Here is a 27,482-nt window from a genome sequence, read left to right on the forward strand (position 1 = left end):
TTATAAAATCTTAGCAACCATGGAATGTGTCATATATTTGAGAAATCTGGATTCCAGTCTTCATAGGCTTAGTAAATGTTTTTGAATTGCACTCAAACCTTAAAGCTTGGACAATTGGTTGTTTTAATCAAACAATTTTTGTAACATCCTCTTCCTTCTTTAGATGCAGGAGTCTAGGAGCATATAACTGGAACATCCTGGAATACAGAGTTGAATTTCTTTACCTCTTTTTGTATTATTCATTCAAACTCTAGTTTACAACTGCTTAATGGTAAACTCCCTCTTCCCCCACTCTAGTTCTCTTCAATTGACATGTTATTTCTTATTGCTGAGGCCAGCCAAGTAAGATCTTGGAAAAGGATGAAGGCATATTTGGAGACACATTATAATCCAATCTGCACATTCTCAGTGAATGGAGGAGCAAAGTCCTGTTATGTCTTTCTTAATTTTGGACAGAAAAGACAAATAAGACCACAGCAGAGAGAAAAAAAGCAAATGGAAAAGGAAGTGTAAAACTGATATTAAAATCAAGGAAATATGTTCATATGTTCCGTAAGTTCACTGGTCTCTATAGCATTAAGTTTTTAATGAACAAAGTAAAATACCAGCAACAAAAGCAATCTTCTTGCAGTATCAATCTAAGAAGTTTATAGAATAGGTTGGTATTTTCCTTCAAAATGTGGGGCTTTTTTCAATGAAAAGTTGTTTTTATAAATGCATATCTATTTTCCCTTTTTAATAATAGATTCTAAGAAAAAAATTAAAATATCTTAATTTTTTTTTTAATTTAAAGCTATTTTTTTTTCAGGATCCCAGAAATTTCTACACTATAAAAAGAACTTCCAAAAACTAATAAAATCTAAATTCAAGGTAACTTTGAATTGGCCTGCATATTATCTTGCAAATGCCAACTGTTTCTTTTTATTACTATTGAAGACTACTAAGAAAAGTCAGGACACAATTTTGTCCCTTAGTTTTACATTTTTGAAAAAGGCTTTTGATGCTGTCTTAGTTGTGAGGAGTAGTGATGTGAAGCGATGAGTTTCAGACTTTGGCCACAATATTCAATAAAATCTCACACAAAACTTTTGATTACAATATTTAATTGCAAAATTACAGTTTTAATTTGAAAAAAAATGGATTAACTTTTAATTGGAAGGTTATTATTTTCCATAATATTACAGAAAATGCAAAAAAAGTGAATAAAAATATCACTTGAAATTACTAGTAGTTTGTTTATTTTATTTTCCTCTCCTTTATTCTCCTTTACCTCTCTATAACTGTCAACGTATCCCTATCTACCTGAGTCAGTTTTAGATTTAAAAAAAAAAAAAAGTGAAATATTGTTTATTTGATCTAAGAATTCTTTATTGTTTATTACTTTTGCCTCAGCTGCAGAAATGTGTTTCTTGCTTTGCTTTGCTCTCTAAGTTATGCCTTTCAGAGTGAGGCTACATGGGCTTCACTGACATTTACAGTGAGGACATTGGCAATCTTTTGTAATAAGCTTTTTAAGGAAGTTTCAAATTCTAATATGACTTTTCTTTATCTAGCTGTAACCAGAACCTATGTCTTCACTTCCTCAAAGCCAATTACCCAGTGCTTAAGAGGAGAGGACTAAGTAGCTTTGAGTGCGTAGTGAAGAGTACACTTTGTAATCCTTAAGTATTTGTTTATGTGTGTGCTTTTGTGTGAGTATAATTTATTTATGTACTTGCATTTTCCCCCTACATTCCCCATACATTCTGTTATGTGTCATGAATAAAATATGACTGTCAAATAAATATCCATCATGATCCCGAACATTCACTCACTATGACTTGCAGCAAGTAATAAGACTGCTCAGTATCTAAAGGATGAAAAGTCCAGTTTAAATGGAATGGAGAAGTTTGCATTTCATAGATGGATTTTAGTGAAAATGCCTCCGTTTGCTTTAGATTTCAGGTAAAAATCAACCAAATGTGTCCTGGCCAAATTTTGTTGCAATCAATATTAGGGCAAAAACACTGTGATATAAAAAGCTTCTATTGCTTTTAGCCAATAGATGACACTGCCTTTCTTTAAAAACCTATCCATAATGAAGACATCTCTATATATATTTTTATGTATATGCTAATGGACACATACCCATACTGGTACTTATTGTATTGAGGAAAAGTGTTTAAAGTTGGCTTTAAAGAATGTGCATCTAAGTGACAGCACAAATTTGAAGCACATGTGAACTCTATGGCATTGCTCTCTGCCCAATTCCTCATCCACATTGTCCGCACAAATTACTCACATATGTAACTTGATTGGTCTTTTGCATATAATTTCTAAGTCATCTACTGGTCTGTAGAGTATTTTAATAAAGAAATAATGCAATAATAATAATGATATGTAATCTCAGTGCTTAATGCATCTTGGATTTGTGCTTCTCTTAACATTCACGTCTTTTTAAAATTCCATTAGATGCTTTCCCTCTCCATTACAATCCAAAGAAAAACAGTTTTGGAACATGAAACAACAATACACAGTTAGGCTTGTGTCACTCTACAAAATACTGAAGAAAAATATCCTATTGCATTGTCTTCTCACAGAGTCCTTAATATCCATTGTCTTTAAATGTACTGTTGGATTTGATGATCTTGAAAGTCTTTGCCAACCTAAGCGATTCTATAATTTTATCATTCCATTTAGCTGTTGCTTTTTTTAATCTAGAGATAATCATGCTCAGCTGGAGCTATTGCAATCAGCCAGAAAGGTGGAAATATAAAATATTCTTCATGTTTTGACTGACATTTTTCAAGCGTATTAATTAATTTATCTGATCTATTAATAGTTTAGATATTTAAGGCTTCTTAGACAAGCAGGAGGGCTACAACTAATTTTAGTGAGAACTTATTTTTGATTTAATGAGTCAAATTAATCTCTGAGAGTAACTCAATTGAAATAAATGAAGCTGTCTGTGAGAAGGTATCTCTCTGGTATGTATCTGGTCATCCATATTTGGCAGTTGATTTACAGAATAGAGTCTGTTTTACAGAAGAAAACAGAAAATTCTTTACCAAAAGAAACTATTCTGTGATCAACACTGCTGGCTTATCCCATACTAAAATGCTGGGGGGGTTGTGTTGTGGGTGTTTGTTTTTTTTTTTGTTTTTTGTTTTTTGTTTTGTTTTGTTTTGTTTTGTTTGTTTGGGTTTTTTGTTTGTTTGTTTTTGTTAAGTCTTCATGATGCAAAGTGAGGATTCAGAAAGTTATCCTGCCTGTCTCAGGAGAAGCAAGAAAGCATATGAGTGGGAAAGCAGCATTTTAGACAAAGAGAATATTGTAAAAAACACAGAAATATTGCTACTAACAATCAGCAAATCTGGCATAGAACAGCACTGAGCAGTGTGAACATACCATTGATACATTAACATAATGAATTTCAATTTCTATCCTTAATGTATTCATGCTCAGATATACTCTGACTTGAATAGTTGAATCCAATTAATTTTAAGACACAAAACTATATACTGACATAAGAACATGTAATTACACTCAGTGTTTCAGTAAATCTGGACTTCTGCCCCGATTATAAGGAAAGCCTCTCTTCCTTCTTGGTTTCCTCTAAACTCTCTTGCAGATATAGATGGTAGGTATTTTTAATTGTGAAATCTAATCTTAGAATGTACTGGTAAAACCAGTTTTGTCATTTCTGTGCAAGGATGCAGGATGTCTGAATCTGCCTACCATATTACAATATGCAGAATTCAATGAAGCTTTTAAAGATAAGTTCACAAAAGAAATATTGTGCAGGAGTACTAAAATAATTCTAATTTTTCCATAGCATTCTTTTGAAGAACTGAATTTTAAAAGATAAATTCTATCATGAAAACTGCTACAATTCTATACAAATGACAAATATACATGCAATAATTCCCTCAATTTTTTTTTTTCTTTTTGAAAAGATGCACATGGATTTACAGCAGTTGTACTTGGAGCTCTATACCACTAATGCCATCCATAAAAACAATTTCAATCCATACATTTTATAGTTCAGTAGCTCTTTTGGTTGCAGGGTGACACAGATAGAACTAGAGACATTAACACACAACCCCTAACTACTATTCTGTGCTATCAACAATAGCTTTTATTAAGAGCAAATATTTCCTCAGAGAAATATGGCCTCTTTTTATGTCTGCAAATCCTAACAGATCTGTGTTACTCCAAAGTTTCTCAATCACTCAGTCACAAGTGCTTATTCCCTAATGTATTTTACCTTTGTGGAGAGATGCTGCCTGACTGCACTTTTAAATGTATGCTAAGCTTTACTGCATTTCAAATGACCCTTTTAATTTGAACTTGAGTATATTCTAATTCTTACAGAATAAAATTGTGGCTGTGCCCCTCCACGCCGGGCAGGTGTGGGCCACCGGCTGGCTCAGATCTGCACAGCGGCCAAAGCGTTTCGGTCCCGGGTTGCAAACTGGCAACCTTTTCCTGAGGGACTCAGCTTCCCACCAGCGGCTGGCCCAAATTGCTTTGTGATGGCGGCGGTGGATAAAAGGTCGTCTCTCAGCTAAGCAGGTTTAAAGATGGTTTATTCAGGCCCAAGCGGCGGGAGCTCCGCCACTCTTCAAACTGCCAGCCAGAGAGACCCTTTGAATTTCCCTCCCCCAACTTATAAGCAGGGGAGGATTCAGAGGTGGCAATAACAGGTTAGCGAATCAGGGAATTCGGGGGGATAACAGGGGGTGTCCACTTGGACCACTCACCAAAGGGAAGAAGGGGATTTTTCCAGGCATCAGCCTATCACTCGACACCCCTCTGGGAATTTCCCGAGCCCGGGGAGGGGTCCCGAGGTGACAGACAGGATGCCCCAGAGCGGGAGGAGAGGGGATTGACAAGGATAGGTGGGGGGGTGGGATGATTGACATAAAACAACTTGCTATACAGAAAACTCATAGGGGAGGAACCATTACAGAACTGGGGGCACAGTGGAATGAACCACAACATAAAACTTCTTATAAAGCTTGATAAAACAATTCTTGCACCACCACATAAAATCAAAATGGAATCATCAGTTCTTCAGAATATGATCAATTAACAGAATTAATCAAGCTGACATAGGTTTCTGAAATCACAACACATACGTGACTAAGAAATGCTGTATTTATCCTGCAAATATAAACCCTGATGCTAAGAAGAAAGAAAGGAAGAATCAAGATCTCAGCAGCAAAGCTAAACTTGTAATAACTCATTGTTGAGAAAATTTCATCAAAAGCCAATTTTCTTAAAAGCTGAGAGGAAAACAAATATTTCAGGGCAATTCTCAATAAACATTTTGAGACTTTTTAAAGCAAAAATAGGCTAATTGGTGTCACTTCCATACTTATAAAAAAGAGAATAACAATACTTTCTAGAGGTAATTGTCGCAGTGTCCCAGGAACACCTGTGAGGGGCAGACTGCAGGCTAGCTCAGTTGTTCCACTGCGGCTGACGCATCTAAGGTCGGGGCTGCAGGACCGGGCAAGCAGCCTCCTCCCTGTGGGGCCTTGGATCCCCACACCGGCAACGGGACTTGATAACACGCTGGATGACGGCAGCAACCAGAAAAGAGTCAACTCTCTTGAGGGGATATAATTTTTGGTTTATTGAGGAGGAGTCCAGCAAGGAGCTCCACACCTTTCCACAGCTGCTCAGGAGAGCCCCAATCAGAGCTCAGACCCAAGCTTATAACTGGGGAGGACCAAGGGGTGGCGACAACAGATCAGCCAATGGGGGTGTCCGAGGGGCGTAACGGGGTAGTCGACTTCATAACTGGGGACAAATCACAAGGGGGGGGGAGAGGGGGGGGGGCGCGCACCGGGTGTGTCTCTCAGGCCCCAGCCTATCACTCGACGCCCTCCCTGGAACTTTCCAGAACTCAGGGAAGGGCCCCAGAGTGACAGACAGGGCACCCAAGAGGAGAGAGAGAGGATTGACAGAGACAGGTGAAGGTAGGGATGATTGACAAATAACAATTAGTTATATAACAAACAACAGGTGGAGAAGAAACCATTGGGGAAAACTGGGGGGTACACAGGAACAGTCCATTATAAAAGTTCATATAAAACATATTAAACAGAATAAAACAAAACTTGCACCACCACAGGTAATGAGAATTTTTATAACCGTTTCTGTTAGTATGAGCGCAGTACTTAATTACTAAAAAGCATCACAAGGATATACAAACAATTACACTGTTTATGTCTTCCACTCCTTTATGGCTCACACACACAGAGGTGCACATGATTTCATATAAACAAGGAATAGTTTTAGTTTATTTCACTCCTTCATCTGAAAACTTATAATAAGTGAGTGTTGAGCAAAAATAGCAGCAAGAACATTTGAATTGTATGTAAAAAAATATCATTCACACATTGTAATCATATGACTTTGTTTGGATTTGTTGACTTGTTGCATGATCTGTCTCTTCTGCCAGTCAGATAAATTTTAAAAAATAAATAGAGGGAGTAAAGCAAATACCCATGGATTATATTAAATCTTCACATGATGTTAAGAAACTGTCCCGGTTATATTCATCAAAACACAGATTTTGACAGCTCCAGAAAAGTCACTCTGTAGGAACTGTTCCTTCTAAGTGCAGACCTATCACATTCTTTATACCATATGGCAAGTCAGTACTAAATCCTAGGGGGAAAGAGCTCCTAAAGAGTTTCTATCCTTACGTTCACCCCATTTAAGCTTACATTTCAGTAACTTTTTTGGTGGTGAAAGACTTCTCAGTCCTTCAATCTAGTAGTTTAAATTCTTTTAATAAGTCATTTGAAATATACTGCCTGGTCAGTAGAAACTTCAAAATGTCATGCCTCCCACATCATCACCATCTAGATATACTTAAAATATTCGCTCTCATAGAAATAACTCAGTTTTTAAAATGCTAGGATCTTTGGAGCTATAAAAAAATTGTCAGGGTAAAAAAGTCAGAATCCTCTAAAATGTTACATCTGTGGTATGGTTTTATGTATAGCATATTCACTGCAGAGGAGAACACCTTGTTTCCTGTATGGTCATAGAATGAATGAACTTCATTTTATTTTACACACTACTGAAGTTTCAATTATTTGCTATCTTGTTGAGCTGCCCTAACTGCAATAGTAATCATCATCCTCACACTAATGTTGGCTCTGTAATAATAGATTTCTTCAGAAGGTCAAATGCACAATAAGTGATTTTAAAGGGGATGGAAAGAATTGTTTTTTACATTAACTCATAAATTTTAGCATACTTAATATCTCAGGTAAAGTCCCTTTGTTAATAACACAAAAAATACCTGTTATTATTTGATAATATTTAAGCAATTGATTTATAAGATTTTTCTGATTTCATGAAAAAGAGAAATATGTTTCAAAATAAGTAATTAGATATACTCTTTTTTTTTTTCCATAGGCTGTTATAATTTAGATAGAAAACTTTAAAATACTAGTAAAATAATACAAAGACAATCACTGAAAAAATGTGCTTTTAATATTTTCTAATTTTGTCATTAAAATGCTTAACATTTTTCTTTTCTTTTCTTTTCTTTTCTTTTCTTTTCTTTCCTTTTCTTTCCTTTCCTTTTCTTTTCTTTTCTTTTCTTTTCTTTTCTTTTCTTTCTTTTCTTTTCTTTCTTTCCTTTCCTTTCCTTTCCTTTCCTTTCCTTTCATTTCCTTTCCTTTCCTTTCCTTTCCTTTCCTTTCCTTTCCTTTCCTTTCCTTTCCTTTCCTTTCCTTTCCTTTCCTTTCCTTTCCTTTCCTTTCCTTTCCTTTCCTTTCCTTTCCTTTCCTTTCCTTTCCTTATTTTTTTTTTCTGGTGCAGTCTTTGGGCTATCTAGGTCCTAGTATTGTGTTTTTCTCAAGAGTAAGTGACACAGCTAATTTGTAGATATCTTATAGACTCTTCTCTGTATTTTTTTGCACTGTTTCTCTTTCTGAATCTCCAGAACAATTTGTTGAAAGACAAAAATAATCTTTTGGTGCAGATATAGCAGCCAAACGATAGCTTCCATACGTGAGTAGTACTAGATACCAGACTGATGCTCCTCCACCTTGCTTACCATTCTTCTCATCCCACAGTTACGCAATACTGGCTCCAGAGATAGAAGTACCCCAGACTGAATCAGCATCACAAATTACATGGAAGATTAATTCCATTGTGCTGCAGTGATTAAGTTAACCAAGATCTTTGATCTTTGTCTAAACATTGCCAATTCTGCAAAAGAGGATGGAACCACTACTGGTTTTATTAGTCCTGCTTTATTAAGGAGAAAAAGCAATAAGGTTCAAATACACATGACATGCATACACAAAAGAATTGGAAATTTGCTAAAAGCATAATGATCCTGCCTGTCTTACTCCTGAAGTCACAGGAAATAATGAATTAGTGCACATCTAGAACTGAGCTCAGGTATCTGGGAGATCCTTTCTAAGGAATTAATTGACTATTTTTGAGCTATCTGCCTAAGGATAGGATATTTTAGGAAGACTTTTCATTCACATTTCTGCTGCAGTTTGAGCTCTGTGTTTTTTCTTATACAAAAATTACTTTATTTTAAAATAGTCTGTGTCATTTCTTCTTTAGCCACAGAGAAGTATCCTTAAAACAGAGTGGTTAAGGCTGTTGATTGCTTCACTGCATTACAACTAGTTTGTTGGCATTAATCAGAAAGTATTATATGATCCATTAGCTGTGAAAGGCTTTAAATAATTGATTTGCAGCATGGGGGATTAACATGGAATCTCATTAACCAAGAAAGTTTGCTATAGTTTTCATTTAAGTAGAACTTGCGCTTTGGAAATTGATTGATAGGGGAAAAAATCTATAGCTGTCTCAACAGAAACTCAGTACTGCCAATATTACAAAACTTCCATCATATTATGTATCTTTTTTAAAATAGTTGAATATATGTCTGCTATTATAACAAACCTGTGATGCACACTGGACATATTGTTTGATTGAAATATCTGGTTGTTAGCTTTAATTATATTTTATTTGTTTTGTTAAAGATTATATGGGTTAGATGAAACTTGCTGTAGATTGACTATAAATATCAGATATTTTTTTGAATACCAGTGGGGAATTCAATTCTCATGGATTAAACTACTCTGAGGTCCTGGATATTTTACTAACAAATGAGACCAGGAAGTGGGTTACGGAGTGAAGACATTTTCAGACATGTTCCTCCATTATACATCTACGTCTTTCTCCTTAATAGATGCTTTTTCAGTGTTGCAGATCAGTTTCCTGAGGAGAAGAAGCCCATTGTTTATATGCTCTATTTTAGGGATTATTTCTTCTATTGAGTTCTAACATCAGTGACCTGGAAAAGAGTTAGTTGAATGGAATATTCTATATCTTCACCTGACTTATATCAGAGATATTCTAGAAAATAATTATTCTGATTCTCACACAGTCTCTTTTATATAATTAAATAAATGTATTTAACAAAGCTGCTACTACTGTGTTAAAGCATCCTTCCAGGGAGAAATAGGAGAATGAATATATAGATATAATTAATGACTAATATTTTTACAATTATATTTATCAAAAAGTGCTTTCAATTTTATCAACAGTGTCTATCAAGAGATTAAATAGGGTTCCATGTCAGATCAGTTTTGTCCAACCTTTCTTTTTATTTCTGATATCTGCCATTTTTCAATCCTTTTAAAAACCATAATTATAAAATAAACTGTTCATAGAAGAACTGTCTTCCTCCAATACTTCATGACTGGTGCATGCACTGAAGCAGAAGTGTTTTTATCCCTCCTAGACCTTTCACACATCAAGCACATATGAGCCATCACTACACATCTAAGCCTCTTGGTTACTAATTATTACTACATTATTAAATCAAGTTATTAAATAAAATTATTAAATCACTGTAATATCAGTGGGGGGTTTTTTTGTGTGTGTGTTTGTTTGTTTGTTTTGTTTTGTTTTGTTTTGTTTTTTAAATGGAGTAGGTCAAATCATATAGAATTCTTTACACAGACAGTTTTTAAATTCCATAGAAACTTTTATTTGCAATTCTACTGAAGCACCTTTACATTTTACTATGCTCTTTAGTTACTCTTTAAACCTTAACTCAGGAATGTTTTATTGGGTTTTAGCTCACCTGAACCAAGTTGCAGTCAACAATGACCTTCCTCTTTTATTTATTTTTTTCTTCCCTGAAATGATGGATATTTACTAGAAGGAGGAGAGAGAACAGAGGGAAGAGTTTTGTATTTGCTCAGGTGTATATTGATTTGTGATGGTTTTAGTTTGCAACCGGGTGGAAACACCAATTCTTGTAGCGGTTTGAGTATGTACCATAATCAGTTACTTTTTCTGCTGTGAGATAGGATCAGGAGAAAAGCAAAGCAGTCTCAAACTTAAAAGGTATAAAGATAGGTTTATTAACAAGCACTTAACAAGAAGAGAATGAGAATCAAAATGAAACCTTCAAAACACTTTTCCCTCCACAACTATTCACTTCCCACTGACAACCTAAAGAGACAAAACATGGTTTTCAGTCAGTTTTACCACTTAAAAATAGTCTTTCATCAGTTCTTAGAGAGAGGAGCCTCTCTTAGGACTCCCATGGAGACATTGCCACAAGGAAACAGTTCTCTGGTGGCTTCCATGTCACGAATCTGCAGCACCCGGGGAAATTTTGCAAATTGTGAAGTCCCTCCCATTTAGCAGCTTTTCCCACAACTGCATACGGGCCATATCATCTTTTTTAGGGTACAGTTTAAGGATTACTATTCTAGTATAAAATGACAGTTCTCTTCATCTATCTCCAAAATCATCTTCATCTCAAGAAAAAGAGGTCTTCTTTTCTCTTCTTCCTTGGGGCAGAAAGCATCTCTTTATCTTCCTCTTTTCAAAATTGTCCTTTGGATCCCAGTTGTATCAATCCACGGTTATGACTAGAACTTTGAATTCCCCTAAAACACATTCTATAAGTCACAGGGATATTTTAGTCCATTCTCTATGGCCTCACAAAAGAAGTCCACCCCAAACTAGGCAACTCCTCATTCCTTTCTCCCAACCCAGGACTTTTACTCTCTCTTCACTGACTTCCATCTCATGCTGTGTCTCTCTGCATTTCAATCACTCTCTCTTTTTCTTTCACTCAGAGAAGCGTTAGCACTTCGTACGTTCTACCCATCAAGGAAAGAATTAACAACATTCCCAGGCCCATAGATGGTCATGTAAACTCTGCCGGGTGGTGGCCGCTCTGGCTGCACGCTGTTGGATTTCAAAGCCGTGAAGGCGGGGCAAAGTGCTCAGGAATGGTGGCCAGGATCTCAGTAGCCAGGCTGGTGGATACCTCCCCTCACCCCTTGGTCTCATCAGGATGGGCCTGGCTGACACCTCCCTCGGCCAGGCCGGCGTCGGGGCAGCCCTTTGGGTTGGCTGGATGTTCAAAGCTGTGGCTTTCCCTTCCATGCTGGCAGCTGCTGGGCCCAGGGGCCTGGCCAGGCCAGGCTGGCTCCATCAAGACAGTGGAGCAGCAGGGCCTGGCTGGCCCAGCCTGCTCCACTGAGCGGCTGCTGGGGCCCCGTTGTTACCTGCCTGAGGGCTGTAAGGAAAAGTGTTCTTCCCACAATTTCTCCAATTTTTAACCCTGTGTTTTGACAGACACATGTCACCTTTCTAATGGCTAAATTACTTGTCAATTTTCATGCCTGGTCACTGACTGGTTTTGCTATAACTTCCTCAGAAGAATCACTTCTTTGCTAAACCATCACATGATTTAATGGTGTATTTGACCTCTTCATTTAGGTTTCTTTCCTCTGTCTTGTTTTGTAACCTAAACCATTCCTGCTACTTTTCTGGTGCAAAAGAGTAGTAGAACTTTGGTCTGTGATAGTGAAAATCCACTAGCTGTTGGCTAAAGCAAAAACACTATATGTCTTCAAAGCATTGTAAATTTTAAAATCTTCTCCTGATACCATTTTCTGCATGACTCAATGAAATTCTGGAGTTGTTTATCCCTGCCTACGTCTGCATAAAAAATCAGAAACATTTTAGAAAAATACAATTAAATTTCTTAATTTCTAATTTATATATTTTTTCTGTTAATCTAACTGTATCATCTTAAATTTGGCATTATTATGAAATTCTTAGTGGAATTCTGTAGTGTCTGTTTTAGTAAGCAGCATATTAAATAGTTTGGATAGAAGTGATTTTTTTTTTTTTTTTAAATAATCATTCATTTTATACAATTCCAGCATAATTTTTATGGTGGTTTTTATCATATTATGGGGGAATCACAAGTCGTCATGGGCATTTCTGATCCACTGCCCTCCTAATGTGTAGCATTACTATTTTACAAGAGAGATGGTTTAGAACACCTAAATGATCTAAATGATCAGCAGGCTGGAAAAAAATAAAGTAAAAATATAAAAAAGACCCTAAACAGGAACGGTTATGAACATAAAATGATCATGAACATCAAATGATCTCACTTCACTGAACAATCTCCAGTAGAGGTGAAGTTCCTTAGAAGAGAGGAGTCAAGGATTTGACACTGCTGCCACATAATATGTGCTTCTATTGCCATTAGTGTGACAGTTCTTGTAAAAAAAAGTTCCATTCTGTATCTCAAAAAGGTCACCATTGAAAATTCAGGTGCAATGATTAAATAATCCACAAACATATAACAATGTGTCACTAGCTTACTTCTTTCTTTATAAACCTCAGCAAAATAATTATCTTCAACAACTTGTTCCAAGTAAATTATTATGATTTTAACATTGCAGTGCTAGAAAACCGCTTGTGTTGTAGCTACATTTAAAGAGGATAAAATATAGAAAATTAAACACGTGGGACATACTTGTGTCTGTAGTATCTGTTCCTGTAAGACAGAAAGATAGACAAATAGAATTAATAAAATAAATCTAATGGTTTTCTGAAATTTTCTAAAGGTTTAAGCAAATACTTCTCCCAACTAAACCAAAGATTCAATATAACTAAACCTTTCTAATTTAATTAAAATATGTTACAGCATATATTTTTTCTCTGTTCTATGGCAGACTGAATCTTATCTAGATTCAGGTCAAAAAATCTCCCATTCTGAAAGCTGAGTAAGGATCAGAATTGCATTGCATCTTATACCTGTATTCAAATAGGAGCAAAAAATTATGATGTTAACCTCATGCGCTAGGGTATACATTTACTTCAATAAATAGGTTCAAAACTTGGTTTATTAGTTATTTTTGGGGTTCAATACTTTAACATAGCTTTGAAATTATAATATTATGTGCAGAGCAATAGAATAATTATGCTGTTGTGACATCCCATTGTGACATAGTATGATTCAATTTTTACTTTGTGATCATGATTCTCTTCCATCCCTTTATTTCTAACACTGAATGTATTAAAAAAAAAAAAAAAAAAAAAAAAAGGGAGGGGGGAAATGGGAGGGGGGGGAAGGAAAAAAGGGAATTTGGAAGGCACATAGAGAACACCCTTGTCAGGAAGAAAATAAGGCAAGGAAATGGAATCTGTATTTTCTTGGGGTTTTTTCCTGTTTTGCTTTTGTTATATTCTGTCACTGGGAAACTTATTGATTGTGCATTTGATGAAGTGGCTTTTAAACTTAATAATTCTTCTGTGTCATTTATCTTTTCCTTAGTATCAAAGCTACCTCAGACACTGAACATGCAATAAGTAAACCAAATATGTTTATTTTGTCTTGGGGTAAGGAAGAAACATTATTAATGTTGATCCTTTGTTAATGTTCTTGAAGCCATCACTGACCAAAACAATGTGGATGTTCTGTTCCCTCATACATGAAATACTGTCATTTAAATTGTTTAATGATAACTAATGAAACTGTAGCCCTTATAGAAATATCACTAAATTGCTTATGAATTTCCCAAGTGATTGATGTGAAAGAAGAAACACCACACTCATTGGTGTTATGTGGCATCATAAAAAATCAGTAACTTAAGGTAGCTATTGTCTGATTTTCAGATGGAAAATTGATTGCCAAAATGTGCACAAATTGCATTTTTTTCCCAGCACAAACTCATGAACAGTGCTTATGTCTAGTACATAAAAACAATACTGAAAATTACTTACTTTCATATTACATGCTCTCGGTGTTATGTTTACATGCAATCTCTACAGATATACCTGAATATTTAAGAGAAAGAAAAATTAAACATTTTGTAAACAGTGTAAGTGTACTGTATAAGACTCTGGTTTTCATTAATAATAGAAAATGTAAAAGAAGTAAACAAAAAAAAAGAGAAATATTAAGACTTTTGAACATATATTAATATTAAAGAACAAACCCAGGGATTATAGATAATTCAAAATATGGCTGTTCCTGCTTCCTAGAAACAGTACAACATCACTTTGATGCCAAGGCTTAGTCATTAATTTCTAATTTGATTATAGTGTTTGCCGTTAAAAAAAGAATAAATCCTTCTTGATCATATTCTTTCATTTCTGTCTCCTTTTTGTTGTTCAAGATTCTCAAGTCCAAATTTTATCAAATATTTTTCTCTGTCTTCATCCAATTTATGCACTATATTTGAGTAATTTGAAAAACTGAGTAACAGGGAATGGAGCATGAAAACTTTGTGCAATTTAATCTCCTGTTCTGGCATCATACAGCATAGGAAATATTTCTGTCAATACTAGCAAAAGGCCATTGAATTTTTATTGGTCTGACATGACTTTGGTAGCTGTGATACATTTTGTCCAGCAGATAAGTAACTATTGCAGATTTTTTTTTTTTTTAGTTAAACTTTCGTTTATAGTAATGTAAAGAAAAATGTGTATACTGAACTGTTGATGATTCGTAAATAAAAACTCTTGTAGAAGGGTGGACACAGAATGATACCTGAGGCCTAAGCATGAAACCTTGTGAACCAAGCAGAACCAGAGTTACATGTATTGATATTGCTACCATTAAATTTATTTTCACCTAGAAGTGCCAACAACAGTGGAAAGGAGAAAACAGCACAGTGATTAAACTCTTCATTATACGAGCATCACAGACTGCCTCCCTAGATCTCAGCTGGGAAGCAATAGAATCCTGAGAAACTTAGATTTCAAAGTAGCATATTCCAGTTAGAATTTTAAGAGGTAAAGATCTTGCTTACAACTGTAATCACACAATAAAATAGGGAGGAACAAGACAATCAGAATAAAAACTAAAGGAAAACTATGTTAATTTGAAATTTAATATTATTGGGGAGAAAAAAACCCACATCAAAACAAAACTAAAAAGCTCCTGTGTCAAAATTTATATATTTTACTTCACAGTATATTACTAAATCTGTTAGAAATGAAATTGTACTCCTCACACTTAAGCTGAGAGAAAGTGAGAGATAATGTTTAAAAGAAAAAAGACTGAAATCCTGAAATTTACACAAGTTCTCTACTGGAATGTATTTAAATTATTTTTAAATTATTTTTACATTTGTATCACAAATACAAAATGACTGATGTTTTTATAATTATATTGAAATGTATGTATTATGCCTAGATATAGATGATACAGATATATAGATAGATATCTGCTGCAAGTACAAATTTATACTTAGGTTGTCTAATATGTTGTCCATTCTTCATAATAGTTACCTACTCTTTCTGCATAAGAGGAACCAGGCCTATTTACTTATTTCCAAATTGTTTGCAGTTCTTAAGTTTGATGGTCATCCAAGTCACTTTGAGGATTAAATTTGAGTAGGGTGTATTTTTGTTGTTAATCATGTTCACCAACATTTTACTGGTGTTATTTTATGCGTCATGGTAATTTTAAACTATTTCTTGTGTTATGTAACAGACATAGGCATAGTGAAGGAGTTTAAATCTTGTTTTGGTTGCCCAGCAATGTCAGAATTCACTAGATCCAGACTTCTGAAACAGAGATGTCTCTCAAATTAAAACTACTTCAATGAAGGTCACACAGCACACAAGAAGAACTAGTTTTCACTGTTGGCTTTGTAAAGACATTGAATATATTGCAAAGCTTTTCCAGTGTTTTCTTTTCTCATCTAAATAAAACTGATTGTTTCTCAGAGATCGTGTTTTATCATTGTCTTACCATTTGTGATATTATCTGTGAATGATTTAGTTTACTGGAAGACCAAGTGGCATTTTCTGCAAATTAGGAATATGCTGGCATAATTGAGGATTTTAGTTAGATTACATTATGTACAACTATGCATGACATAGAAACACCTTTGTTAATACTTGGAATGACAGATAAATTAAACCGTCCTTTCTGCTCTATGTAAATACTTATCATATCAGAATCTGGAGTTGTATTACAGAAACATATTGAGATGATAAACATATTATAAAATCTAACACTGCTTGGCATAAAGGTGCAAACTGCACTCCTGAAATCGTAGTGTTCCTTACTTCAGAGATTTGGGATCTTTAGGATTTCTTCTTATTCTTCAATTATTTGTGCAGTTTTCTCTTTCTAGATAGAAAAATAAGCAGAAGCCAGCAAGAGTCAACTTGCCAGGTCTCTGCAGACCATCACTGAGAACTGCAGTTACTGGTGCATTAGTTGTTCTAAAGTCTCATTCAGAGCAGCCAATGCAGAATGCTCAATGCCTATATTACATTCCAGACTTTCTTGTCTTATATTTCCTCCTGAGTTTTTTCTTTTGTTGTTGCTGATTTTGCTATTGGGTGTCTAAATACCATAATTCCAAAGGAAGCCTAATTGTGGCGGTGCATGTTTTATTAATTTTATGCATTTTATATTGGATTCTGTAATGGTTTGTTCCAATGTACCCCCTGTTCTTGTTACATAACCATCAGTTAAATGTCAATCACCCCTCTCCCTCACCTGTTGCTGTCAATCCCCTCTCTCTCCCCTTGGGTGCCCTGCCAGTCACTTCGGGGCCCTTCCCTGGTTTCTGGAAAGATCCAGGGAGGGCATCGAGTGATTGGAGGGGGCCTGGGAAATCCCCCACACCCGTTTTGTGGTTGGATCCCTGTTTGGAGGTTTACACCCATTGTTACACCCCCTTGTACCAGGATTGGCCGACCCGTTGTCACCACCCCTGGATCCTCCCCCGGTTAAAAGATCAGGAGCAGCTCTGTTCGGGGCTCTCTCTGAGCAGTGGCTGTCCGAGGCGGAGCTCCTTGCCGGACTCTCCTCCAATAAACCATCCTGTTACCCTGTCAGAGAGTGCCGACTCTTTATCCGCCGCCGCGGTCGTGACTTCCATCAGGTCCCATCGCTGTGTGGGGGAACCAAGACCCCACAGGGAGGAGGTGGCTTGCCCAGCCTGCCGCCCCAACCCCATCACGTGCTAGTCACAGTGCGAGGCTGAGCTAGCCTGTGGGCTATGCTGACCAAGCGTTGAGGACAGAGTGACACCTAACCACAGGTGCAACCATCTCAGGAGTAAACAGGAAACATAACATCTAAGGTGTGGATGTTTTAGACTTTGTGATGGCTGGTTGGGGTGTTGGATTGTTTAAGCACTGCAAGGACTACAGGGAAAAAAAAAAAAAATATTAGAACATAATCCTCAGTTTGAGTGATTTGAATACTACCATAACAATCAGAGCCACTTGATGACTTTTTATGTTTGACTCCAAGAACCAGACCTATGCTGTCTTTTTTCTTTTTTATTGCCAGAAGGAATTCTGTCAAAGAAAAAAAGAGGAAAAACAATAGTTTTAAATTAATCACAAACTTTTTACTACAGTCTCTGAGAGACCATTGTAATATACACAAACAGAACTCAAACTGGGATTTAGCAATCAAATCCTGTTTTGTCTGCTGTTTTAATAATAACAAAATATTTAGTAGTGTTTCTATTTAGTGAAATATTCATTGCCAGCCCCTTTCTTTAATAGGTTTAATCTGTTTCTCATTCATTCACTGATATTTTCAAATGCTTTACTACAACACTAAATAAAACAATTGATTAGTAAGGTTTGGATAGATGTGTGAATAGATAGATGTATATGCTTTAATGTATTTTTTGCTTACACAAGAAAGAGATTTTCCACAAGGCAGTAAATTTTTAAGAGATAGGTAATTACCTCAATTACTATTATTATTTTGAAGAAAGGCTGTCTCAGATATCTATTTAGATCATTACAATCTTCTATGTCAAATGTATTTAACTTTTTATTCAGTCTACATTATTTTGTCTAACTTTCTGAATCCTTACAGAATAATAAAGCTATCAATGACCAAAGGAAGTCCTCATTAAAAATAAAATAAAATAAAAAAAATTCCTACAAATTTGTATTGTAACATTTTATTTTATAAACTTAGACAATTGCTGAGGAATATGAATTCAGTCTTTTTTGCTTAGTTCACGTGTCTCTAATCTGCTTTTTTCTTTTATAATTTTTATTAGAGTATCTATATAATTATACATTTTGTGCCTAGGCATTACATAGTCCTTATTTTTGTTCTTATAAAACTCAGTAAACAGTAATTTAGTCATTTAGTCATTTCAATACTTATTTGTGTGGACAATCACATTTGTAAATGCCCTCATGTGAATAAGACCAACATCTGGATTTTCCAATCCAGCATGAGCTTTGATAGCCAAGACAATAAGATTGTATTCTGCCTATTGCAACTATTAATTTGCATTTGGAGCATCCTAATAATTTTCACTGTCCTGCTTTAACTAATGATTAATTGAACAATAAATCTAAACTTTAATGAAGTCAAAAACCCTCAAAGAATAAATAGACCTTGGGAAGATAACAGCCAGAATTTATATCAACACAAATTTATATCTATAAAACCATAAACAGGACAATCAAGACCTTATTATATTCACTTTAGAGTTAATATAATTGCTATAGAAACATGAGAGACAACGTGTATTAGCAATGCAGATTTAGGAATTTCCTCTTAGGAATACCAGAGGATTCATTTAAATCATATAGTTATGTATAATCCTAATTTTTTCAGATACTGCAGTTTAGATGGTAAATAACTTTAAAAGCCTCAGAAAATAAGAAAGTTAGTATTTAGAATAAAACCATAACAAATTTCAAAACTTCCATTGTATACACTAATAAAAATACCCTGATTTCAGATGGGACAAAGTTCATTGTCTTCTTAGTAGCTGGTACAGGGCCATGTTTTGGGTTCAGTATGAGAATAATGTAGATAACACACTGATGGTTTAGCTGTTGCCAAATTGCGCTCAGTGTCTGCCAGTGAGGAGATGCACACAAAGCAGGGAGGGAGTGTGGCCAGGACAGCTGAGCTGACCAAAGGAGAATTCCATAATACAGAGTATCACCTCAGTATATAAACTGAGGGAGTTCTCGGGAAGGGTGGAAGGGGGACTGATTGCTGCTGAGGATGGGCTGGACATCACTCTGTGGATAGTGATCTGTGCATCACTTGTTTCTCTTGGGTCCTGTTAGTAGTATAGTAACTTTCTTTTTTTTCAGTTAGTAAATTGTCCTTATCTCAATCCACAAGGTTTACCTTTTATTTCTGATTCTCCTCATGAATGACAGGAAGGAAGTGAGCTGCTTCATAGTACTTCATTGCTACCTCAGGTTAAGTAATGATAAAACAATCAATTTATCTTGATTAATGAAAATAGTAGTAAAAAACCCCGAAATTTGTATGTATGATATCTTTTGAACTTTGTTTTTCCTAAATGATGTACCTAATTTCAGAAAAAAAAGGGCTATCATTGAGCATTAAAAAATTTATTGTTCCTTTATCTATAAGCTAGTTATATACCTTTCCATTTAAAATAAGTAATCTCTGCAGGAAATAAAGCATACAATTACCATGTCTCACTTGTGTTTTTTCTAAAGTTGTTCCTATGGAAAATGCAAACACAATTTTTCTTTCAAAATTTCCAAATCCTAAAATCTGCTCACCTCTAAATAATTGGGGAAACAATAAAACTTCTTTCCAGACCTCATACCTAGTACAGTAATCCCAATTCTATATGTAGTTGCACACCTAAGAACTTTATCATAGGACACTTCTACTTACTTCTTTATGGCTCCACAGGACATTGAAGCCCTTGCTAATGTTGAATTAACTTCCTGAAATTTAAGCTCAAATATATATTGTATAGTCTGAGAGTCTTCTAATCACTTCCTGGAGAGTTTGAACTTGCATATATTATAAGAGGATGAATTTTAAAAAACTAATAAAAATATTTTTTTGTAGATCCATCACATTCCTGATATTCCATTCTCCATTCTGCAGCTCTTGTCCTGCAGACATTGCTATTAACAGGCCTCTGAGAGCTAGGTTTTAAAAGCAAACTATCATCAGTATTTCTCTGCATCATTAAACATAAAGAACATTAACTAAAAAAATCAATGTAGAGCCCAATTAATTACAAGAGAAGGAACAGCAGGGAAGCAAAGCAGTTTTCAAATGTGCTCAATAGCCTCATCTCAAGCATTTGTATATGCACCCCAAAAAGCAAAGCTATGTAATCTGTAATGCAGTTATTTAATGGAATAGAACTATTAATTAGATATATCTGTCTATTGAAAAGTTTTCTTCTGAAAGTTTATTTAGACATTAATAACCTTCATTCACTTTAGATTACATCAGTTAGTGGGAAAAAAAATTCCATTGAGCAAAAATCCACAAAAAAATGCCACTCAGAAATATATGTCCAGACAGATCCATAGATTTTTTTTGTGCTTGCACCCTATAACAGTATACTTTAACTTGTTTACATATTGAAGAAAATTTAGTGGAGTTTTTAGCATATAATTGAAATGTGCATGAAATTTTTAATTAAAGTCAAATAGATTTCACGGTTTTGTTTTTTTTTTTTTTTTACATAATCATTGAAGTTTGGGTTTCATTTCACCTGTCTAAAGGAGCAATCTAAGTTCTAGCTCATTAGATGTAAGTGTAACCTTTCTATCCAACCCAAAGAAAATAAAATACTTATCTTTGAGAAATGTCTATTTCTACTCATGAGTGATGCAGAAAAAAAAAAAAAAAAAAAGAATTTAAACCATTTAAGTTTTCATCATCAAGAATTGGATGAGATCAAACCACTTCCAGTGGCTTTATTAGCATACACTGAGATATGAATTTTAAAATCATCTCAGTAGATGAATGTTGAGAAAGAAAGAATGGTGTCAACTGAAAAAACAAAGAAAGATTGCAAACTCTGAAGATATGACTATCACAATTATTGATAAGCTATAAGCAATAAGATACTTTACTAGCATAAAATATAGCCTGTTCAAGTTAAAAAGCCAGTAAAATTATTGTTAAGTCAGTTGAATAGCTTTACGATTCAGAGGTGAAGAGTGAGGACAAAATTTTGTGCATTTTTGTAGGTGTACAGCAAGATTACAATCACCATGGTAACACTCCTCATATTAAATATCTAGAATAATAGATTTTGACTAGTTACTTGTCTGCATCTTAATATTCTGACACAAAAAATATACTGTTTCAATTTGTTAACTATTGCAGGATCACATTTTTGTCTTTATTAATAATTAATGAATTAATATATTTTGCATAAATATATGGGACCTTGAAGATTAAAATCTTACAAATGGCGTAACTAAAGTGCACTATAAAACAACAGAAATAAACAAAGTCCTAATAACTTTCTCCATTATCCAAACACTCTTGATCCTTAAACTCCATTAGTAAGCATGTTGGGGTATTTTTTTGCCAACAACTAACATTATTTACAAACAAAATATGCCTACTGTTCATCTATTCTAGTCTGAAAAATTTACTTATGTGGAGTACTATTGCATTAACTTCAGAGAAAACCACTCACTGAGCCTTGTAAACAAGGCCATCAGAATATTCGTGTTTACCACTTTGTGAATTCATATTTAATTACCAGAGCAATGCCCATTGTATTCTCATGACTGAGACATCATATGATTCCTGTTTGTCCTGCTTGCTGTGTTGATACATGACTTTTAAGAGTTAAGATTTTAGCTAAGGGTTAGAAGCAATTTATATTGATCAAGATGTAAGTTAGATTAGTAAATGGTAGGTTAATGATTATTAGATGCCCAAGCTAGAGCTAACTGTTGTATTATGAGCTTGTTTATAGAAAAAGTGGAGTAAGTGAACCGTCATAAGAACAGACTGAAACCACTAAGAACAATGGCCAGCACCTGGATTTGGTATCAATCAATCACGAAGCAGGGGACCTTGGACACTGCCAGAGGGTCACAGAGACCTGATGAAGACTCTCCTGACTTCATCCTTTGAGACCACTGACCCAATTCAAGACCACCGACCCAATTCAAGAGAAGAACTGCGCACGCGTGAAGGACTGATAGCCTCATTTTAATACAGAGCGGGGATGGGAGGTGCTGGGGTTATGCATATGTATTGTATGTAAGATCTTGGAAAATAAATAGAGAGCAAAGAGCCTTGTTCGGGGTGGCCACGCCTTTCGGAGATGACTCCCGTGCCGCCCGCCGGTGAATAAACATACCACTTTCTAACTTTAATTAGTTAGAGGGTCTTTGTCCATGACTATATCGGTTTTCAATGACTCACTGTTCCTTTCCTTGCCTTTGTTTTGGGATTGAAATTTGGTCATTCAAATGACTGAAACATTGTCTTGCTTCCAGCTGATTGCTGCTTATGTGATGAGGATATCCCCATAGTTATCCTAGTTATTCCATACTGTATGACATGCTTTTGTTCACACATGACAGCATTCACATTTCATTTATTTAAATATTTTTTCTATATAATTTGTGCTTAAAAATGAAGCTCTGTGGTTGTCATTCAGAAATAAAAATCAAAACAATAACATTGTTTGAAAATCCATTTTATAAATCAGCATCTTTAAATAAAAAGCTTGAATATGCTTCCAGATTTCATGTGAGTTATAGACTATAACTTTTTAGAGTTCAAGCCTACACATCGTTTCCTGACATTAAGATATTTCCCTTTCATAGGGATCTAAACTTTGAAATGAAACTTTGCCAAAGTCCTGTTGAAACCTAGGCATGATCATGGAACCATGAGAAGGGTTTGGATTGAAAAAGACCTTAAAGATCATCTCATTCCAGAATTCTGACATGGGCAGGACTCCTTTCACTAGATCAGATTGCTTAGAGCTCCATCCAATGTGGCATTGAACACCTCCAGGGATGGGGCAGTCAGTTTCCCTGAGCCACCTGTTCCAGTGCCTTATCACCCTCATAGTAAAGAATTTTTTCCTAATATCTAATCCAAACCTATTCTCTTTCAATTTGAACCCATTCCCCCTTGTCCTGGTACTACATGCTCTTGTAAAAACTCTTTCCCCATCTCTCCTGAAAGTTCCTTTCAGATACTGGAAGGCTACATTTAGGCCACCCTGAAGCCTTTTCCACAGTGAATAGTCCCAATTCTCTTAGCTTTTCCTCATAGGAGAAGTGCACCATCCCTCCGATCAACTTGGTGGCCTTCCTCTGGACTTGCTCCAACAGGTCTTTCCTGTGCTGGATGCAGCACTTCAGGATGTTTCTCCTGAAAGCAGAGTAGAGGGTGCTTTGGGATAACTTCTTGTTCCATGGCCTCCCCAGCCGTAGGGGTAAGGCTGACAGGTCAGTAGTCCTCAGGGTCATCCTTTCTTCCCTTTTTAAACATAGGTAACAGGTTTCCCTTTTTTGTATTCACCTGAGACCTCCTCTGACTGCCATGACTTTTCAAATATCATGGAGAATGGCTTGGTAATTACATCAGTCAATTCCATCAGGACTCGGATGCCTATCATGGCGTCTGATAGACCTAGGTACATTCAGGTCATGAACCTGATCTTACAGTGGGAAGCACTTTGCTTCCTCAGACTCCATCCTGAGGTCCATCCACTCAAGATGTGTGGGAAGAGTGGTTGCCACAGAACATTGAGGCAAAAAATTTATTGAGTACACCAGCCTTCTCCTCATCCATGTTTCATCATTTTTTACTGGAGGGTGTACACTTCCTTTTACCTTCGTTTTCTAGTTCACATACATGTAGAAGCCCTTATTTTTATTCTTTGCATCCCTTGCGAAGTTCAGTTCCAGCTTTTGTTTGGCCTTCCTCATCTCATCCCTACACAACCAAACTGCTTCTCTATACTCTTCCCAGGTTACCTGTCCTTGTCTCCTTTTTCTGTGCATTTTCTTCTTTCTCTTTACTTTGACCAACAAGCCCCTATTCATCCATGACATTTTCTTGTGTTCCTTGGCCAATGTCTTTTTTGGAGATTGCCAGATCTTACACTCCATGGACTTCCTGAGAGAAATGCCAGCTCTGTTACACACACCCTTGTCTTCAAGAGCTTCAAGATCTCAAGACATCCCACTAACTATCTCCCTGAAGAGTTGGAATTCTGCTTTCCTAAAGTTCTGGGAACTAACTTTACACCTTACCTGACTCACATCCATCAGAACTGCATGCTCCAGCAATACATGACCCCTGCATCCCAGGCTGCCTCCAGTCTTGACATCCCCAACTAGCTCACTTATGCTGGTAACCAACAGATCCAGTGGCATATTCCCCACTGGTAGGGGTAGTTTTACTTTGCTCACAAAGTTATCCCCTGTGCATTCTAGGAGTCTCCTGGATTGCCTGCAGCTCATCTACCATAATCATGGCTCTACAGTGAATTTATAACAACTGCTTCTTTTCCTCATATATGGGGATAGCTGTTAAGATTCTTATTTACCTGAGGTCCAGAATTTCAATGCTCCAGGGCATCTGTACAGCATTTGTAAAAAGGTGATAAAAGTCTGTTTTTCTTCCAGTTCTGTATATTTTCTGTCCTCAAAATAAGTAACAGTTAAAATTTTTCCATTTCCTCAAAATACAATATTTAAACAAGGTAGAATTTGGAAATCTCAGATTTCAGATGATCATTTTGTCAATGATCACTACATATTCATAGCCACACATTTCCTTTGAGATCAGTATTTACAGATGCCTTATTTATAATGCAATGGTTTCTAATTATAATCTTCTTGATTTTTATATCCTCTTTGACTTCTGAGTAGTCACTGCCATAAGTAATGTGAAATATTCTGATCATACATCCTTTTTGTGAGGAAATTTCACCAAATTATTTTTATCTCAAATTTCATAATAAATAGTGGAATTTTCATTCTACACATATATCAAATATTCCTTTGATATTATTTTAAAACAATTTAAAATTTTGTCTTTGCAATCAATCTACTCTCATGCTGGTTTACAGTCCTTTTTTTTTTTTTTTTTTTTTTTTTTTTTGGTACTAGTTTCCTAAACTTTCTAGCTCCATGTCACTGTATTTTTTTTGTACTGTATAGTAAGATTTAGTAGCTATTATAGCATGGGATAAGAGTCAAAGACCCAGAGTGGGTCCCTCACTGTATCCCTTTCTTTCAGTATTACAGAAAAGCACAGAGAGCCCAGTTCTTATTGTGATAGGCCCTATAAAGGACTCAAGGTAAAGATAAGCTCTAACAAACGATTAATAATCATGGATGAAGTTAGATACAGAGTGGAAACCAAATCAAAACATAATGATGGGTATAGATTTCAATGAATAGAACCATAAATAGAAGCCACATTCTTTCAGATGTTGATAAATTGAAAATTTGGCCTTTGGAGGAAGAGTTAGGGATGATGGATTGATAGCTGTTACATTGGTGTGAGTTGAACAGAGGAAAGAAATACCAAATTAATACATATACTATATTGATTATAAATTAACTATTAACTTGCTTAAAAGACAAATACGACATTGATAATTGATCATATAAGTATAAATAAAACTACCACTTTTATGTAGTTCACGTGTCTGAAGTAACAGTACTGTTTATATTGAGAATGAATAAGCAACCATTTCCAAAAATATATATGAAAGATTCATTTTCTGTATCAGCAATTAACTTTTTTCTTTTTAAAATTGTAAGCTATCTTGGGCAAAACACATACTTATTCAAATGAGAACATGATCCCTCAATATCTGCTGTTTCCTTGTCTTGTAGTTCTAGTAGGAAACTAAGTATTTTTATTCTTTTTCAATTAATAAATCACACTTTATGCATATGACTACTAATCACCCTGTGATTGGTGCATAACAAGAGCCGTCCTCACATACCTGTCATTCTTGGAGTGTGTTTCTAACACTGTTTTCAATGGTTGACTACAGGACAAGTTACTGGTTGTTTATCAACCAAGGAATGGGTATAAGTAAATGGTGATAAATATGGTGTCCCAGATCGCTTACAATATTAAGTGCCAAAGGGACTTATGATATCAAAATTATTTCTGCCATAAATCCTAACAAATACCAGACACAACATAAGAGCATTCACCAGAGAATGAATCCATTAATGACTTACTCTGGCTAATGTTAGATTATTTTTTTCTTTTTTTCCTAACTTGGGGTAGGGCCAGGTCTGATTGTAGGTGATTGATTGACATATCAATCAGTTCAAAGAACAAATCAGTTTGAAATTACCTTTTTTAAGTGCAACATCAAATAAATTATTATTTAGGATAGAAATCTCCCACAATGAGATGATTTTCACTGGCTTAGAAAGAGTGAAGAACCAACAGGACACTGCTGGATCCACAGCGATGACTACCTTTGGCTTGACCTCTCCCCTCTCTCTCCCTCCTCTTTCTTTCTACCTCTCTGCCTCACATTTACCACTAAATAAAATCTATATTGTTGACTTCTACATATGGTCCTATTTTCACCTTGATTCAGGCAGAGGCATCTCTCACTCATAGTATCATAAAAATCTGTAATTCAGTTTTGGTTAGACATTTTTCTGATCTTTTTCTGCATTCACATGTGTAGAATTGAAAAATACTTAGAAAAAATCTATTTAGTTTGTACTACTCCATGAAAATTCCATTCTTACTACAATAGTGTCAAAGAAAATACAAAACTAAATGTCTGGTTTTGATTCTGAGAAAACAAATGATAGATGAATAATATTACAAATTTCAATACATCAAATAAAATTGTTTTTAACATTGGAAATTTGGAACATTCTGTAAAAAACCAAATTTTTTCATGACATTTTGTAAGTTGTGTGAAATAACGTCTAGGAAACTATGGGTAGGAAACAGAGCAGTGAAATAGTGACAGTTCTGTATAATGAAGAATAAGAAAAAATATTTCTGTCATAACAGAACCAATATTACTGAGGTAAGTGTTGGTAGAAACATTCAAGTAAAAGAAATAAAGTCCTAACTAATTAAAGCATGTGAAAAGATAACTTTAAAATTGGAAACAGATGGTGTGAAGGAAGAAGGAAATCAGAAGAAAGAAAAATTAATAGATCAGTCAGGTTGAAAAAATATAAACACATATAGTGGTTCTCATCTTTTTCAATTTTATAAAGATGACTGCCATTTTTAAACCATCACATATTCACAATTAGGGCACAAAGGTGTAGACAATGGGTTAAAAATAACTTACTTCTCCATATGATTTAGCCATACACCTACAGTGTTAAAGTTATAAAATGGATGCCTGAAAGTAAGAAGGGAGGTGGGTGGTGAGAAAATA

This window comes from Hirundo rustica, chromosome 5 (assembly GCF_015227805.2).
Source record: "Hirundo rustica isolate bHirRus1 chromosome 5, bHirRus1.pri.v3, whole genome shotgun sequence".
Classification (NCBI taxonomy): domain Eukaryota; kingdom Metazoa; phylum Chordata; class Aves; order Passeriformes; family Hirundinidae; genus Hirundo; species Hirundo rustica.